Raw genomic sequence first — 19,289 nt, 5'->3', positions numbered from 1 at the left:
TTTATGAAAATGGCATGTCATCTCTTTATGGGAAAAAGTAGTCTGGAATAATTCTAGTTATACATATTAATTATAAAATTAAAAGCAGCATCTCTGTTGAATTATACATTTCAAAAGTAAATCTTTAAATACATAGGTATTCTTCCTTTTTAATTAAAACGTAATTTGTAGCAGTTAGTGATGGTGGTAGTGCCATTTGTCTGAAGCGTTTTGTTAATGCAAAATTGTATATATTGTTTGCATTGAAACAGGCAGCAAGATTTGTCTGAAGCTTCTTAAAGTCCACATAAGCAGCATATTTAATTTTTATCAAATGGCAGTAAATGTAATTAATACGAAGTTTTGGCTCTTATTAGTGTAAAGAATTGTGCAATTGAGACTATAGATCATCTTTTATGTATACAAAATCTGATTAATGTTAGTTAAATTACAATTTCATGAAAATAAATGTTACTTATTTCGAAATTTCAGCTGTTATTCAACAATTAAAAATTTTATTACATTTTTGTGCATAAGTTTTAAGAAAGTACTGGAGCTGATATTTTGGTGAGCACTTTAAGATACTGCATATTTAATATTAATTCATATTTTAATCTGTTGCCATTTCCAATACTGAACAAGCAAGACAAAGTAATGTAAATTAGTTTATTCATTGTATGGCAATTAAAATTGCGTGATAGCGCTCATGTGGCCCATATTTAGAGTATAGTATTTTATTAATATTTAGTTTCTTTCTTAGTAACGAAGGAGGTATGAATTTGTAAATAGTTAATTCCTCTTCTTAATATTTAATTTATTAACATTATGTAAAAAGAAAAGATAACAAAGCATACAGAATAGTAACATTCAAACAACAACCTAGCATTTTTATAATTCACACACTGGGGTTGATTACCATTAAAACATATAAAATTCAGACTTTTGACTATAAAAAGTACTAACATTCTGTTTTTTCTTTTTCTTCTTTAACCTGGTTGCCCACCAACTTTGGCCCTGGCCTTTGTAGGCTTCGAGTGCTAACAATGGATCCCTAGCTCCCCTCGCCCGCCCGCCCGCCTCGTGTTCCGTAACATCTCTGCACGCACGTACGTACAGTGGAGCTAGAAAACAAAGCATCTGCACTCACCATAAAAATACTACTACCACTACTACTATAGGACTAACTCGCAGCACTCTGATGGGTCGCTCATTCACTGCCTGTTCGCTCGCCTGCTGCCTGCCCAGGAATTTGGATCTTTCAACTTCAGAGCCTTGGGGTAGGTTCTATTGGACATGGTCAGCGACACAGCACTTCTGTATGTTCTAAGATATTAAGTTTGTTTCCCAATTCGTACACTAGCAGAGATCAAGGTAACACTTCTCCTGTCTGTGTTTCTTGATGCTTCTAAACTTTTAAACATGGAAATTGTACCTTTTTCCTTCCTTTTCCTACACAAAATATAACACAAATAGACTGAATAGTAAATATATTCACTTTCCTTATTAACACGTCTCCTTGTGAAGATATGAAATTCTTTTAAACATGCACTTCAAGCACTGCTGTTATGTGTAGAGAATTTCGTGTAAGTAATTCACTCTTGCGAATAGCTATGGAATTATACACAGAAATAAATGCTCATTAGGCGTGTATGTTGAGGGCTTAATTTAAGAAATTCTACTCACCTGTAGAACAGCTTCGTGAGTTTTATTTTGATTATATAAAAATATTTTATTATATACAGAAGAAATATGAGAGTCTCTTCGCTGGACATATGGTAGCATTTAGTCCTGCAGGTAATGTTATGTTGACCTCTGCTGAGTTTACGTGAATAAGAGAAAAATGTTGTTTGTAACATTAAAAATCATGTGCATTTAATTATGTAACCAATATGTAACATGGCAACTACTGTTATTTTGGGGGGAGGGGTGGGGAAGGAGAGTTGGGGTAGGTGGTGATTTACTGAATGAAGTGTCCACGCTCAGAAACACAGTAAGACACACCTTATCCCAACAATCATCCTTAGATGAATTTGTTTGTATCTCTTAGATGGCATTCAGTGTTACGTGTACTCAAATTTGTTTCTAAACAAATCTACACAACTTACTTAATTTCATTTTTTAAATGAGCATATTGTAGTTAAGTCCTTTTTGATTAATTATTGCGATTGATATTATTTTAGCTAGGTTGATTAAAGAACTTAGTATGGATAGTTTAGTATTGTTTGTTGGTATGTCCTTATTAGTACATTAATTATGTGTGTATTATATAACCATTACTAATTTTCCGTTGTGTATGTGCACAGAAAGTTATCTTGACATCACCAGTGGACGATTGTAGTGGTGGAGGTGATGACTAAGTAAAAGGAAATGGTGTGTGATAATTTCACCAGATGGCAGCACCTGGTACTGCTTCAAGTTTTGTTATTTTTATAAGAATTATGTATTAGATTTGCATTATTGGCTTTCCGTCCAAAGTTTACTCCCTTTCTCAAGGAAATTATTGCATCACGTTGAAGTTGGAGGTGACAGTGGAAAACGATAGTTAGTATGAAACTTGTACTGACTGTCAGGATGGTAATACATACGAGTGACTTGCAATGCTCTTGTTGTGATAATTCAAAATTGATTGTCATTTATATATATGATTGTCATTTATATATAGACACACATGGACGTGAGAAAGAACATAATATATTTTAAATCCATTTTCTGAATCTCAAACTTATTCATTGTTAGCAATACATTTCTTTCTGTCTTTAATATTATTAGATCAATAATTTAATGTTTACTGTATAACTCTGCTCAAGGTTAGGAAACTTAGTTGAGCATTATCGTATTTTTGTTCATCACACTTTTTCTTTATCCCATTAATGTTAAAGTCTGAATGTAAATAATTCTGATTTTGAATACAGATAAACTCACTACCTTACCCTTATTTGCTAGAATTGGAGATCTTACAACAAGAGGACGTGTTGTCCGATTAAATAATTTGTTTTCTTACAGTAATATAATAAACGTGTAATTTTACATTTTCAAGTATGTTCGCAAAAGTTTCGAACCTAAATTAGTTGTAACTACAATTTATTTTAAAATATCCTCGAATTTTGTTAGAAGTTTCTGAGTTTTCTTTATTGAAGTGTTGAAGAGATGAACCTTGAACCAACTCTTGTTAAATGAAATTTGTTTCTATAATTTTTGTAACTTCTAGTGCAATTTAGTTATATATGTACATTATATAAGGCTAGCATATTTTATCCTAATATCGTTAATATCATAATCGTTTTTCAGTTTAGTTCTAAGAATTTAGGAATGAAATAAATTGCTTTTATTTTCATTACAAAGTATGTTTCAGTTTCAAACCAGATATTTGTACATTTTCGCGAATGTTAACAATTTCATGGTTTAGAAAACTTACATATAAAAGGCATATTAATAATAACGCACATTCTTTTGTCCTTGAAACTCAAAATTATCGTACCGGTACACTTTTTTATTTATGACGAGACATGCAGGCCTTATGGAACGTAGACCAGCAGAATGTAAATGGAAATAAAATTTAAGTTTATGTTAAAATACCATATTTATACAAAAGTATTAAATACAGCAGGATGTAAAGTGCAGTTTTTCCAAATTGGTTCATTGGCTTTCCTGAAATTGATTAATTGTACAGCATTACCTTGTTACATTATTTAACTTCTCACATCATAGCAACTGAGAAAATACCAGTGTGGTTCGAGTAGTTCATGTCCATGTATGATTTTTGGACACATTATTTTGAGTGCAATTTTATTTTTTCAGACTGAATGAAGAAATCCAATATCAGATGTTTGTGTGTAGACCTACTGTGGTTTTTTTTATTAAAGTATATATTTTTTGTTAAGAGGTTAGTTTTTATGCTCTCAAATAGATTTTGTAACTGAAGATCTAGTATGCGTGATATAGTATGATTTTGATATAAATTAAATATGTGACTACTACAACAAATCGTTTAAATTTCGGCCACGTAGATGGGTTACTGTTGAAGAGGAGTATAATATTTTTTTTATTATTTTCTCCTAATTATTGATCAGTTTATGGTTTGTTATTCTAGTGCTAATATTTTTTTCTCTTTTATGTAGAGTATCCTTTTCAGTCATCAACGTTATGCAAGATTTATTTTATGGATTTCTTCAAGTCATCGTCTAGTAATATAAAATACTATAACAGAAATGGAATTATGTTGTTTTTAAATGGTAGCTTTGTACATAGTTACAATTTTTCTACTTAATATAGCATAGTATCATGATTCAGTTTTGTTTATTTACATGAATGTAAGTAATATAGTAATCTCATAAAAGTATATGTATATAGAACATTATATTAATCTTCATTATTGGCACAGTCGGGTTGAAATCATGAACAGGTGCTGCCGTAGAGGTGCTTGTGTCATATGTTGTCTCTGAATTGAAATATGTATATGTGTGTGTGTCGTAGTTATAAGGTTTAGGTATTGGAGGTTTCCTTTATGCAATTCGTTAAGCATTCAAGATGATACTTAACATATTATGACTCTGTCATTGGCAACAACAACAAAAAATAACTGCATGTGTTGTAATATAACCACGAATACTTCATTATAAAGAATAATTACATTTCCATTTGATATTGCAGTAAAAATTACGAAAAATAGTTTTGAAAAAGTTACTATAACTAAGGAAATTAAAATACATACAAGCTTGCAGAGTGGGAACTGATATTAGGTGTGGGATGGTATTAAAATTCTTCCCCATCTTGTTATTAATATTTGAAACAGGCCTATATATTGCTTTTGATGGCATTTTCAGATTTTGAAGTATGTTATATTGTTATTTTAGAAATATTTGTAACATTTATTTGAATGTATTTAGGGACACTGATAACCAAATTTTGAAGAGTGGTCATTTATGTTAAAAGTAAATGCAAGTAATAAAAATTGAAAATATACTAATCTCAAATGTACTCAAGTGGCACGTTGATTTGAAATTTACGTTTATAATTTTATGTGCGCAATGTGTTACAAACTTTAAAGCTAAGGCGAGATGTTCTCCTTGTTACAGAAAAATTTATAGTATTTAGGTACTCGTATGTTTAAATTCATTAGTGCTTTAGAAGGACGAATAATGTGCGTTTCAGTTTCGAGAATATGTTTATGTTACTTCCGTTTAACTATCTTCTGTTGTTGTAAGGATACAATTGTGTTTGTGACATTTCATGTCATTCACCCAATTTATACTGTGTATTAGTGCAAACCCAAAATGTTGTGAATATTAAATATCGAGACTAAGTGACTTTGGACCTTCTCTGTCCATTTGTTGCTCTAATATACTAAATCCAAATATCAGCACACGTGATTTATTTTTACTCAATTAACAAAAATGCATTTTCAACTAAAGTAATCCTACTGTAATTTTCACACTGGGTTTTCTTACTGTATTGCATTTTAACATTTCAATCTACATTAGTATTGTATTATGTAGGAAATGTGTTTTAAATTTATACAACTAATTTTGTACCAATTTTAGGTACTGCAGTCCTTCAGGCATTGAAAACTATTTAAAAATATTTAGCACTTATTCTACAAGTTTATTTTTAGTTTTTTGTTTCTAAGTATTGCTATTTGCTCTTTTAAATGGCAAGCTTGTGATTTTTTAAATTTTCGTTTTGAATAATTAATCGTTTAAAGAAATCTTCTTTTGAAGAATCTCAAATTCAGCCAGTTTGTCTTGAGTTTTTCAATTTTTAGGTTAGAGATTTGGTTTACGCATAGTCTTTTACTACATTTCCAACTCTTCTGCCTGGTCTTGTGTAGTTAGCTCTTTTCTACTTCACTAGATACTGCTTCCAGAATGGTGTTACTACACAGAAGATGTTTCATGTTATCATCATTTAGTTTTGAGATAAGTAGGTGCAATAGAAAAATTAAATACCTAGTAAAATCTAGTAAATTTTGATTTTTAGTATAATGTAACAAATAAGAGGAATTTTCAGTATTAATACTTTGATTAAGAATTCAGACCTTCCATTTCATATTGAAAAACTGTACCTACAAATGTTAGCAATTTTCGTGATAATTCAACAAAAACAATAAGAAACAGTGTATTCCTCGTCCAACCATTCATTCCAGTCCACAATTAAAAGACTAATGATTATGCTACCTTAAATTACTTTACGCTTGAGTTTAAAGCGAATATGTTATTCTTGTTACTAACAGGCAAATTAGAAGTTTTGAAAAAGTCTAATTGAAGTAAAAATATAAAATATTATGGTGGAAAAGTAGCAAAAGCATTGTTGTACGAAATTGACTAAATCTTTAATATTAAAAGTGGCAGTGTGACACTAGAAAGTCTGTTTTGATTAATTTTCGTTGCAGATTACTTTAATTAATTCTTGTTCTGGAATTGAAGTACCTATAGAGTATTTTAGAAAACATAAAAGTATTGTATTTGTTATTTACATAGTGTGTTAAACACTATCTTTGTAACAGGGAGAATGTTAAACCCCTTAGTTTTATTTCCCCAATGTGTGGATTATAAGTTCTGTAGTACTAGAAAAAAAATCAATTTATAGATAATGTTCGAAATCGGTGCTCTTAGTACCAATGAAATGTTTTTCTTTTGCATTATCGTCTGTCTTTGTATAGCTTTTTTTTTAGTATTGTAACGCCATTTTATCTTAAATATGCCTGAAATAATTCTCTTTATGATTTTTTATAGGATATAGTGTCATAGGAAACGATATACATTGTCGAAATTTAGTTCAGAGTGATAATATTGAAACTCAAAGATATGTGACACATCACAAACTTCATCCAACGGAATTTTAAAGTATAAAATAAATTTACCGGTACTTAATTAATATAGAGTTAATCATTCAAGAAATACGAATATTTTGGAACCGCTGTGTTGCAGATAGTAGAAGTTTATTTTGACTAGCTCTCCAAAGCACCTTCAACTAATATTGTTGACAGAAATTTCCCAAAATTAGCTCCTTATTACATAAATTTAGAGTGAGAAATAAAAGGGCTTTGAAAATAGTTCTAAAGTAAATGCTTGTGCTTCGAATTAGTTTCTTGTTACGCCATTATACAATTCATGCATATAGAAGGGCACATGGGAAAAAATAACTCATTGCATTTTTTCTAGATATTGCGATATTGGCACCATCTGGACATTATCATGAGGTCTTTCATTTGATCAAGACAAACTAGAAAGAAGGAGCTTCTTATGAGAAATAAATCGCATCTGAAATCTTCAGAGAACTGCAAAGAAAAGGCATATTACACTGATTAAAAAGCTCTTTTCTAAAATTTAGAAATTGTTGATGAGCCCCTTCTTCCCGTGTACCCTTTAGATCATAGTTCGTACATATAGGCCCTACAGAAATAGATTAATCTTCTATAGCGATTGGGCTGTTTGAAATATGAAAAAATATCAGTGACCAAATGCTAACAAAATCATTTTTTACTTGTCTAGAATATGAACGATTATTCATACACAAAACTTTAACTTCTTTCTGCCTATTGTAGTAAAGAACGGGTGATTATCATCAATAGTGAAGTATTTGTTGATGTTTAAATCAAAATTAAATATATATCCTACAGCTTTTTATACTTATTGTATAATCTTATGGAAACTGTGTGTAATAGAGGAAGATGTCATGACAGTGTAATGGAAGTATTAGATGAATTTTGGATATCAGTGCCTTTGTTTCTAGACAGTGTCTTAAGAAACGAGATTGACAACAAATTTTTTGTTAACACATTTACAGCAGTTCTCAGTTCATCTTCCAGAATATTTTTGTATATTCTCTTTTTAAATTGTTTTTCTTTCTTAACACTGGCGATTACATTTTTTACAGAATAATTTTCTATGAAAATATGACATTATTAACTGTTTTAATTATTACTTAGTTTCAAAGAAATTCATATAGGCTACTTATAGTCATCTACATCTACTCATAACCAACATGACAATATCTTGAATAATTTCAAGGAAAAAACTGTTACGGGGCTGGGCATTGAACACGGGACTTTTGGCTGAATGCGCCCTTGAAATTATTCAAATCAGATTTACCGGAAGCTATACCTGAGAAGCCAGATTTGTATGACAATATCTGTTGTGTACACCAAATGTGAGAGAATAACCAATATTATTTAAATAATCATTATTTTAAAGTGGCTACAAAACCATTGTGCAGAAAACATTTTTTGAAGTCCATCTTTAATTATGTCATTTGATACACTAAATCTTATAAGGAATCATATTTTACTCAAATTACTTATTTTTCCGCGTCATTTTTTGTACATGACATTATTCAACTATGATGTAGATGAAATTCTTACAGTTGGTTTTATGAATAATGAAGATACGATTTCAATCTGTATGTTTACTATCGAACACTGTATGGTCTTTCAAAATTCGTAGCTTGCTTTTAGCTATTATTTTACTGTCATTACCTCTTGAACATTGACTGGGTAGTGGGAAACTAAGGTTCCCACCTATTTTAGAAAGTTGACACTAGTAGCAGTAGGAATGTGAATTCTAAATGTTTACTGCCTTTACGTCCAAGGAAATAGCCCTAGTACACAATTTCCGTTAGAGGCAAAGACGAATGGAGAAAATCAGTGACTTCATAGGTAATCCAACCTGGTACTTCCAGCATGCAGAATAATGCAACACTATTCCGTGCCCCCTCATTCTGTATGGAGGTACATGTTAGTTTCTTTTTTTATTACTGTTATTTACTGTACTTATATCCATTTCTTTACAAATTCTGAACAGACCTTAGAACAAAAAAAAAAAAAAAAAAAACATTTACATTAACTTCATATTTACAACTGTACAAGACACTTCAATTCTTATTTGCTATCTTTCGTATTGGCACATTTTAATATTTAAATATTCTGAGCAATATAACGTTGAGAACTGCTGGTATATAATAAACACTGTAGAATGTAGACTCAAATAAATCGTCTTACTATTATATGATATATACACTGTTAACAAGTTCAAATGGACTGAGATTTTTTAAAATATGTTTAACTCTAAACAAAAGTTTGTGGCATTAATTTTATATTCATTTTCATCACAAAACTGAATGAGAGTACATTATAATATTAATTACTGAAACTAAAACTCAGTTATTATTATGTGTCATATAGTTGAACCCTTTCACTGTTGATGTGATAGTTGCACTTCTTATTGTGTATGGGTTATGTTTCATGTGAACAGTGGAATTGGTTTGATTCACTTATCATCAGACACTATTTCAATGTGCCAAATCATTGTAGCCATGCTTTAGATTTTTAAATAGCAGCAGATTAAAATTTTTATTGAATAAGAATGTTCTCAAACTGGGTATTATGTATACAAGATTTCATGTACTTACCACATTTTACCTTGTAGAACATTATTTTTTTTTAATCTGTCAGCAAAATAGCTAATGAAATAAAAAAGAAAGTTAAAATGTGGCATTTTTATAGCTTATATTATAGACATTTAAAATTTGACTTGTATCAGTGGTTGTTTCCCAACTTACAGATATTAAAAGATAGATTTTATCAGTGTTTCAGAGACAGATAGCTATTTAAAATATTGTTTTTTTTTTTTTTTTGTGCGTATATTACACATTCTAAATGTGTACTTTCTGTAATATTTCGGAGTTTTCGTTTCGATTTGTATTGTTCGTACACAGATTTTTGTTAAATAATTTTTACATATTTTATCGAACTGTTGCTAGTTATGGTATCTAAGCAACTTAGAATCTGAAGTCATTCTCATTTTCTACAGAATTCATTCAACCAGTAAATAAATAAATAAATAAATAAATACACACCATTACACTCTTGTATGTCCAGTTATTTAGAATTGATTAGAAAAATTAGTATTCATAGTGTACAATAATATTATTGCTATTGAACATTCAAGCTATCATTTATTATATGTATCATATTTTTATGTACAAAGAGTTCCTATGAAGACCGGTTCCAGGTAGTAATGTTCCATCAGCTTAATGACCATAGTGAAGAGCACCTGGCTTGAGAAGCCAGACGGTAACTGGTGAAGTGGGACCATCTGCGTAGGGCAATGTGAATGTAATTGTCTATATGCTAGTGTACAACAACTTGCAGCCTGCCAACGGATTTTGTTAGGCAGAAGTTGGAGTTGGATCGGCCTGCATAGAAAAACTCTGTACATCTTGATTTAAACACTTTTGTCACTAACAATTTGTTAAATAAATAACTTTTTAATTTTCCTGTGCTAATATTGAAACTTTTAACTTAAGTAATTACTACTTTTGGCTAGTAATTAATTAAGATAAAAGTTTCAACATGGACACATGAAAGCTAAAAAGTTGTTCATTAAACATATTTTTTTATAACAAGTAAAAAGCAATAATCGAATTTCTTAATATGGCAAAGACTTAAGGTTATTTCGTGTGATGCGATCATGCTGCTTCTGTTATTTTCCTTAATTAGTGACAAATGAAATAGTAGATACTTAAATGAAGGAAAAATAATGTTAGTCAGGCTGCGGTATGTTTGATAAGTCAAATAGAAATGTATCACAAATTAATACACAGTAAAATTTTATCATAATATTTTGGAAAATAAATGTTTTACTTGTTCTTTAGTTTTCCTTTGTTCTCAGAAAAATTAAACTTAAGAAGCTAAGATATTAATACGCAATTTCCATGAAGAAATTCTTCCCTTGAATTAGTCTTTCCATACATTATCACTTTCATGTAGAAAGTTGTCTGTATTAGTACTAGAGCATATGGTTTGCATTTTGTGAATTTTATAACTAGTAACAAATATTGTACATCAAAAGGAATATATTTTTGTTCGAAAATCTGAGTCGCATTGTATTCGTTAGAAACTGAGCTCATATATACCAACAAAACAAGATCGAGGGGAAACCATCAGTGAAATACAAGTCAAAGTCACATATGAATTAGTAGAATAACGTAACAGCAAAAGTGGAGAAATGGAAGGACTGTGATGTCGAATACTCCGAAAGGATTTTACAAAGTTGTATGCATGTTATATCCTCTTGACAAAAGAAACCTTAAAATTCAATATTTGTTTAGGATCAAGAATCATAAAAAAAAAAGGAGCATAGGAGTCAAAATACTAGAACAAAACAATTTGTTTATTCAAATAGAAGTTAATGTGAAGCATATATTTAAATATACCTATTCGATCAGTGTAGGTGTTAATATTTAATTTTCATAATGCAAATTTTTGGAAATTTGACCATCACCATTGCGTATTTGCTGGAATAAATGAGAAGCAAAAATTCAAAACCTGACATATCCATTTTCTGATAGTACTACAAAATTTGTTTCTGTAATAAACAAATATTTTTCCGTGGTGAAATTTTATATGAATCGATAGCAAAATAAACAATTCATCATAGAGAATATTTTGTTCATTGCAAAAAAAAAAAATTCATCTCAGAAAATGTTTCGTTCATTGCAGAGATACAAGTTTTTGGCATCTGAAGAAGGACATGTCAGGTTTTGAATGTTTGTTCTTCAAATATGAAAATGTGTTAATCGTATTTTTGCGATTTATGATGGTAGATCTTCTCTCTGTTGAAACATTGTAGGTTCTTAAAAAAGATTGGCTGAAACGGATTTTTAAACATCACAGTCTCTTATTTCTTTTAACATTTTAAAATGCTGCAATATAAAGAGTGAATTCCTTTACTCTATAATCTTAATAGCTCTGTAAAACCATATCGTTGTTATTTCTTAAAGCTATATTTTGATGAAAATCATGTATTGTATACCTCTATTTGATCCCAGGACTGTACCTTATTCAATATAGATACCTTTAATACTGCAAGATTTCCATAAAATTGAATGAATCTTTTATTTTATGAATCTATACACAGTTTGTTGTGCTTTGCAAAATATATAAGTTATGTAGGTTATGTAAAAAATAATGAACACAGATCCAAGAACTTAATAGAATTCATGATGTTTATGAGACTTATATAATAAAATATGGGGAATTTATATAGAATATTGAATGGATTTATGCGTATAACATTATATTTTTATATCACTGAATCAAGTGCCATTGATGCGATTGAGGTAGTAAAGCTGTGAAGCTTTCATTGAAAGATAAGTTGAAAACTAAATGGTCACAAATCCCTTTATAGTTATTGTTACTTAAATGGGGTGAGGTTCCTGGAAAGAAATGTATTAGAAATGGGGCTATGGTTTCACATTCATCATAATGTGGATGGTGTACATGGAAGATAAAATAATTAAATATTAAAATTCTAACTGTAGATCTGAAAGTCTTGCATGTGAGCAAATCTAGTTATGTGGCCAGATACTTAATGCTCCAAGTGTTACAAGATTGGAAACAGTCCTCTTGGTAAATAAATTAAGGTGCATTTAATAACAGGATTTACATTGATAAGGAGTTTATTTGAGCATTATGAATGCTCACTAACTCAAGGTCACCTTCTTCAAAGATATTACAATAGTCTCACGATTTTGTCTTATTTCAGACTAAGGCTGTTCTTATCGTATTTAAACACTGCTTTCACAGTTCTAAAATTGTATTCTCTCTTCTACCTCACTACTAATTATTTTAATAATAGCAGATGATTTAGTAAAGAAATCCTTAATATTCAGTTATTAAAATTAAATAAATTCATTTCTGACATGTTTTGCTTTAAAATACCCTTACATTGAATTCAAGTACCTTTGAGACTGTTCTGGAACACAGTTGCCATATTTCTTACCCTTTATGCTTTTAATTTTTGTCATGTTTGACTTTAATTACATCCAAGATGTTAAAATCTATTTGGGCAGTAAAGAATGGTCTCCTAATGGATCTTTTCAGATTGACTTTTCTGTAATCAAAATGTAAGAAATGCCGTAAATTATGAAAATGTTATTTATTGTGTCAATTGTTAGGTTAACAGAGCTTTAGACTCTGCTAAGTAAATATGTGTTTTGTAATTTTTAACAATCTGACAAGAATTTCTTAATGTAGTATTGGTGCTGAGAAGAATATCGACGTTACCAGAAATGTGAACAAAATGAAAAGTACATGGTTGGTGAGAGGTTTGCTTTTTGGTGCCTGCAGATTGGCATATAAATATTGACATTTGAAAACAATGATATGACATCCCAAGATATTAAAAATATTTGTTTAAATATCTTAAAGAAATCCATAGGCATTTTACATAATCATTTATATAATGTTTAATTTTTAAACTTTCTAAATTACATATTGTACTATGATTGCTACCTATTGTATTGATTTTCTCTCTATTCCGTATATGCATTTTTTTAACTGTTTTCCGGACCTATATGGTCATCTGTTATGACAGGCGGATGTATTAATAAATAGAAGAACACAATTCAAAGAAATTACAGTGTCGTTCAGATATAAACCCTCCAAAAAATAAATGTTGTATAATATTAAAGTAAAATTAATATAAAATTTATTTTTTGCAATACTTGATATGTACTCGTACATTAATTATTTTTAACATAGTATATTTGACAGTGAAAGTATTAAGTTCATGGCAGCAATTCTTGAATAGGTCTGAAATACTTACAGTACGAGTTGGAAATGATGTAGTACCCAAAAGAATAGTAACCTGACAACCAAACCTTGAATTAATGGATCTTTACCAAAATCTACAAATGCATTGATTAATTGTAATGTGAAATGTCCATGAATTTGACATGTTGTTAAGATTAAGAACCGATTCAATTTAAAGAGATAGTTGATTGTAACATTGAATAATCGTAACATAAGCTTGCTGGAGATATATGTTTTTTAGATTTCCCAAAAAAATATGCCAATAACACAATCTCACTGGTATGAATATTAACATTTGTATCAAAACACCACTTTCGAAAAACATTGTAAGATACTTCATACCGGTACCTTTCCTTTGATTTTTTCCGGTAAAAGTGATGCACATGCTAGACCCTCAGCTTCTTCAGTATCAATCTCACTCATTTTTACAACATTTTAGTCAAATTGTACTGCTTCATAACTATTAAACATTGAAACATTAAATTCCGATATATAAACTAGTAACATAGCAACTAAGTCATGTCTTACTTGAATTATGAATTTATTGCAAAATTTAGAAATGCAATTTTGATGTATTATTACGTTTTACATTTTTTCAAGTATTGCAAAAAGTTATGCACTAACCGCAAATCGTGACTTATCTGATCTCGAATGCATGGAAACCCTGTTTCCTAAACTGCATTCTCGACCAGATAAGTCTCGCTTACAGTTTTCGGTATGTACAGAGTGTTCACCTACGGGTGAGGCCAGGAAAGCGGCATGTACTGATACGCCACTTTGTGCGCGCAGTTTTTGAGACACGCTCAACAATCAAGGACATCAAGGTCGACAAGTTATCAGTTGTGAGCCAGATGTTGCAGTATTTAACATGTATACTGCAGTTTCTTGACACAGTTGCTTAAATATTCAGCGTGTGTGTAAAATTTGTTAACAATGCAAAACGCAAAATTCACGCTTGAACAGAGAGTTTTTATGTATGATGCATATGTGGAAACAGAGTCATGCAGAAAGGTGCGTAGGCAATTTGAAGTGAAATATCTGGGTGCTCCAATTCCGGGTAGAGATACTGTTACAAATTAAGGACAACAGGGTCGATAAATGCTACAATTCCTAAGCGAAAATGAGTATTGACGGAAGAAAAAAATTGATGAAATCAGTGCATCATTTACATGCTCTCCTAATAAATCTCTAAGACGTGTTTCACAGAAAGTTAGTATTTCAAAAACATCAGTCTTTACTGCTGCTAAACTTTTAAAATTAAAACCCTACAGAGTATAGTATAGAAAGCGGAAGCTTATGGATAGACGATTCCCGCAAGCGACACCGCAGGCAGGCCGCTTTCCTGGCCCCACCCATAGGCGAACGCTCTGTATTATACTATAACTCGAAGATGTTGAAAAATCAATAAACTTGTATTATTGTAGCTAATGGCCTACTATTAGAATTGTATATTCACAAGTCAGAATATACAAACATACAAACCGACTGTTAAAAGTCTCGAAATATTGCTCGACCAGTTCTGTGGCCCAAGCCCCATGTAAGATTTCATTAAGGAGTGCCGTAGTGATGTGCAATGATGAGATATTTACTGCATCATCGTATATTCATCTTGAAGACGTATATCAAGTCCAGAAAGGAGATTTTCGAGGATTACATTCCAAGGTAGCTCCTATTTCACCAAGTTTTTCTTCCTGAAGCTCAATTTCTTCAGTAATTAAATTTATAGCATTAATCTCTTTAGTTAAACCTTCTATTACTACTAAATCTAACTCTTTATGACAGCTGTACACAGTGGCGGCTCGTGATAAAATATTATGTGTGTTCACAATTTTGTGTTCCAAATCGAAGAGAGTTTGAAATCGTACGTTTAGCTTAATATGAAATGTCATGATTCCAGTGTTTCACTACCGAAAAAACCGTATATAAATTCAAAACAACATATAATAATAATAATAATAATAATAATAATAATAATAATAATAATAATGAAACCCAGTCTTTTTATTTCCAATTTTTCCCCATAAGCCAGTTTACCCAGTTCTTTACTGTTCAAAATTACTTGAACAGCATTCATTGTTTACGTTTGTTAAAAATTAATACATAGCCTACCACAGTACCGATATTTACAAAAGCGTGTGTTCAGTAATATATTTTGGTTCACAACACACTAATACACTATAGCCTATACCAGTACTGTAATCCCATTCGCATAGATTGATTACTATAAATACATGCCAGTAAATATTATTCTTAAATACTGTAACCACCATACAGATATTTAAATTCATACCACCAACACATTCACCCAGCACGTGTTTGAAAGCCAAACTATGCTATTATGCTGACACTGAAGTATGGTAATTCACAAACTACACTCTCCTAGCAGCACTGTAAACATTCTGACAGTGAGAAATGCTGACACCTACAGGCTGAAGTACAGACTATTAATTTCCTCCTCGAGATATAGCACGTGAACGATAGGCATCGATGCACCTGACATCTGTAGGATATATTCACTGTTCACTTAATGCTTTGTGCTCTTGACGAGTCATAAGCGGTCAGCGAAAGACAATTTTCTCCCGCGCATGCGTGAAATTCCTGTAACCTTCTTGAAAAAAGCACGGCTTGTACGTGAACGGATGTTGCCAAGTCTACATAAGACGTTCATGCAAGACGCTGGAAGTTTAAAATACTCGATTCTGATATTATACATCCCCTCTACGTCAATATGGTATTAAATAATAAAACTAGTCGTGCATTAATGGAAACAAGGTGTTCACGTGCTCTTGTGCTCTTATTGACGCACCCCCACTGATTGTACATTTTTATTCTTCCTCATAACATCTCCGTTTTCTTTTCTGTTCAGTCAAATTACAGAACCTGTTTTATTAAACTTATTCACTAACTTTAATATTGCTTTTCGTGTTGGAACTGGGTTGCCAGTAAATCTTTGTCTAAATACTTGTCTTGTTCTGCCGTACAACTTTCTGCACTTGTTGTATATCTTCAAGATGAGTATACGACGACACAGTGAATACTTCACCATTGCGGGAAGAGCACCACGATTTCATGGAGGGGGAATGCCAGCGATTGCATGGAGCTTTTAAACTGTTCGTACTGTAGTACCAACAATTTATTAGTCTAATGCATTAAACGGATGGAACGTGTCATTAGATCTATGCCAGACAGATTACTTGATAAAGAAATGTCAACAGGAAGAAGACCATTAGGATGACCAAAATTACTATTATTTGAAAATTTGGAGAGCAATTAAAAAATTTTTCAAGTGGACAATTAGAAAATTGACGTAACATTGTGAATTCAGCATCAAGGAGCTTTCATAGCTTGTACTTACATGATGATGATAAATCGGTTATGCTTGTCTAGTGGCTAGAGCGCTAGACTTACAATCCTTTGGACCCCCGTTTCATCTTCAGTGTACCCTCAATTTATAACTTGTATTGGGGAAGCCCATGGTCCAGGTAACACAGGGATTTTCTCCCGTTCTCTTGTGACACATTAACAAATCTCCATCATCAGTGGGTATAGCATAGACAGCCTCCTATGGCGCCCCCTGGACAATGACTCTGTTGGTAAATTTGCCTACATAACTGGCTATATATGGGTGAATGACGAACAGTTAAAGCTACGGTTTGTTTATGGCGATCATTGCTGGACGCACATTGCCGGCGATTATAAATGCAGGCGATGATCGTCAGAAAGTGGTTTCTTTATCAGCATACATCGCTGTCAATTCTCATTTGGTTTGCTGCCATAACTCGATTCAATATTTCTACATGGCCTTCTCTAAATATTGATTATTGAACATATATGCTGCGATGTGTGTCCTGAATTTGCTTCAGAAGCAACCTCCAGTGATGTGCTTCGCATCCAAGGATCTACATTGGCGATCATCGCTGTGAAGAAATCGTGCACATTCATTTTAACTGCTAGCAACTCCAGGCGACAATCGCAAGCGATGTGTGCCCAGCGATGATCACTGTAAACAAACCGCAGCTTAAGTACCCGTCATTAATAATAATAATAATAATAATAATAATAATAATAATAATAATAATAATAATAATAATAAAAATAATAATACATTTCATTTTTAAAAAAGAAACGACAATTTATGTCTTGAGTACACTCATGTCTTAATTTAGTTCCAGAAATGAAAAATGGCACTAGTTTTTCTAAACCACTTAAAATAATTACTCTAATTGAGATGACATTCCTAAATTGCGCAAAAGCTATGCAGAAAAATTGAAACTATAACTTATTATCGAGACAGTGGTTTCATCACCTACCGCCCATAAATAAAATAGATTTACAGCACATCATTATGTTATTAAAAATCTTGTAATACTAAATTATTGAATAAAAAGAATGGTACTTAATGATCAAAACTGGATTTGCTCATATTTAAGAATGTTCACAAACTTTCTTGCACATTTTTGCATTGTTGCTTATATTCAGAGTTGACTAAATCGTTATAATGTGGCAGTATTGATAGAGAGAGCGCTATTACCGACGTCTACATTGGTGATGGTAGTAAGTGTGAACAAATGTTGCAATACTCAAGTTTTAAGACAGTTAATCTTCATGTGTACTCATTATCTGTGATGAGTCTGTATAAAGGCAGCCGTAAGAACAGAGAATAATGAACTCAAAATAATTATTCGTTACTGACCGTAGGTCATAGATAAATAGTAATCCAGGGGTTCAAAACTATTCATTGTATATTAATGTCATCCATAATATATTGTTTCAGTCTTAAACTGTGGTACCGTTTGAATGAAGTATTATCACATTAGTATATTCTCTTGAGAATGTTAGTTATTTAGGTTTAACCCTGTCCCTGAAGTAAATTAGTAGAACTACCCCTCATTTAAGAGATTGTGTTTTCTAATAGCATATAGTTTTTGTTAAAAAAACAAAGGATCAGAACAAAACTTGTATAGTATGGTTGTTCTGTAAATCAGAGAGAGAATAATATAGGTTTTTTAACAGTTGTCATACATTTATATGTTCTTCAACAAATTTTCCATTCAAAACTTGAGTATGATATGAATTATGCAACATAAAATAAAACCTACAGGAACTCAAGGTACATTCGTGAGAACAGAATATTGTATCGCCCATCATAACAAGGAAGAATATATATCCAGATGCAGAAATGATGGAACTAAATTTATTCAGCAACATTGTATACATGATGATTGTAATTCTTAATTACAAATAAATTGTTTTTATATATATTCTCGCTGTTTTAATTTTTTCCCCACTTCTCATTATATATTCTTTTTGTCCTTCAATGAAGTCCTAATTGGTAATGTAAGTTACTGGTACGGTAACTAAGCAAATTAACTCACGTCTTTTAGTGAGAGTATGGAGCATCATTGGTGTCTCTTCACTGATAATGGCTCTTATTAACGTGGTAAGTATGTTAACATTTTATACAATGAGGTGTGCACTGCTATTTTACTAGTAAATACTACAGTAACTATATTATGGGAAAGATACAGCTTTGAGTACTGAAAAATTGATGAAATTCGTTATTTTTTTTTGTCAGTAATGAATAAGTCAGTGATCTCAAATTGTATATGCTCAGTATTCACTATTTCTGCAATTGTATATTATTTTCAGATTTAGTAAAACTATTACCGTTATGGGTAAGCAGTACAAAATGACAACTGTATTTTGTGCATTTTCCTAA

General features: G+C 31.2%; 1 protein-coding gene across 2 annotated transcripts in view; it reads left to right on the top strand.

Annotated features, from left to right (window-relative positions):
• Positions 1 to 18,831, top strand: part of how (protein held out wings) — a 783,114-nt gene extending 764,283 nt beyond the window's left edge. For both annotated transcript variants that reach the window (XR_011336682.1, XM_069849715.1), the window contains exon 8: positions 1,007 to 18,831. The gene's annotated coding sequence lies outside the window, so the exon portion shown is untranslated. The remainder of the gene's footprint in view (positions 1 to 1,006) is intronic.
• The last annotated feature ends 458 nt before the right edge of the window (positions 18,832 to 19,289 follow it).

The sequence above is a fragment of the Periplaneta americana genome, chromosome 16 (assembly GCF_040183065.1).
Source record: "Periplaneta americana isolate PAMFEO1 chromosome 16, P.americana_PAMFEO1_priV1, whole genome shotgun sequence".
NCBI classification, from domain to species: domain Eukaryota; kingdom Metazoa; phylum Arthropoda; class Insecta; order Blattodea; family Blattidae; genus Periplaneta; species Periplaneta americana.
Note: the sequence above shows the minus strand (reverse complement) of the source record. Positions and strands in the feature narration are given on the sequence as shown.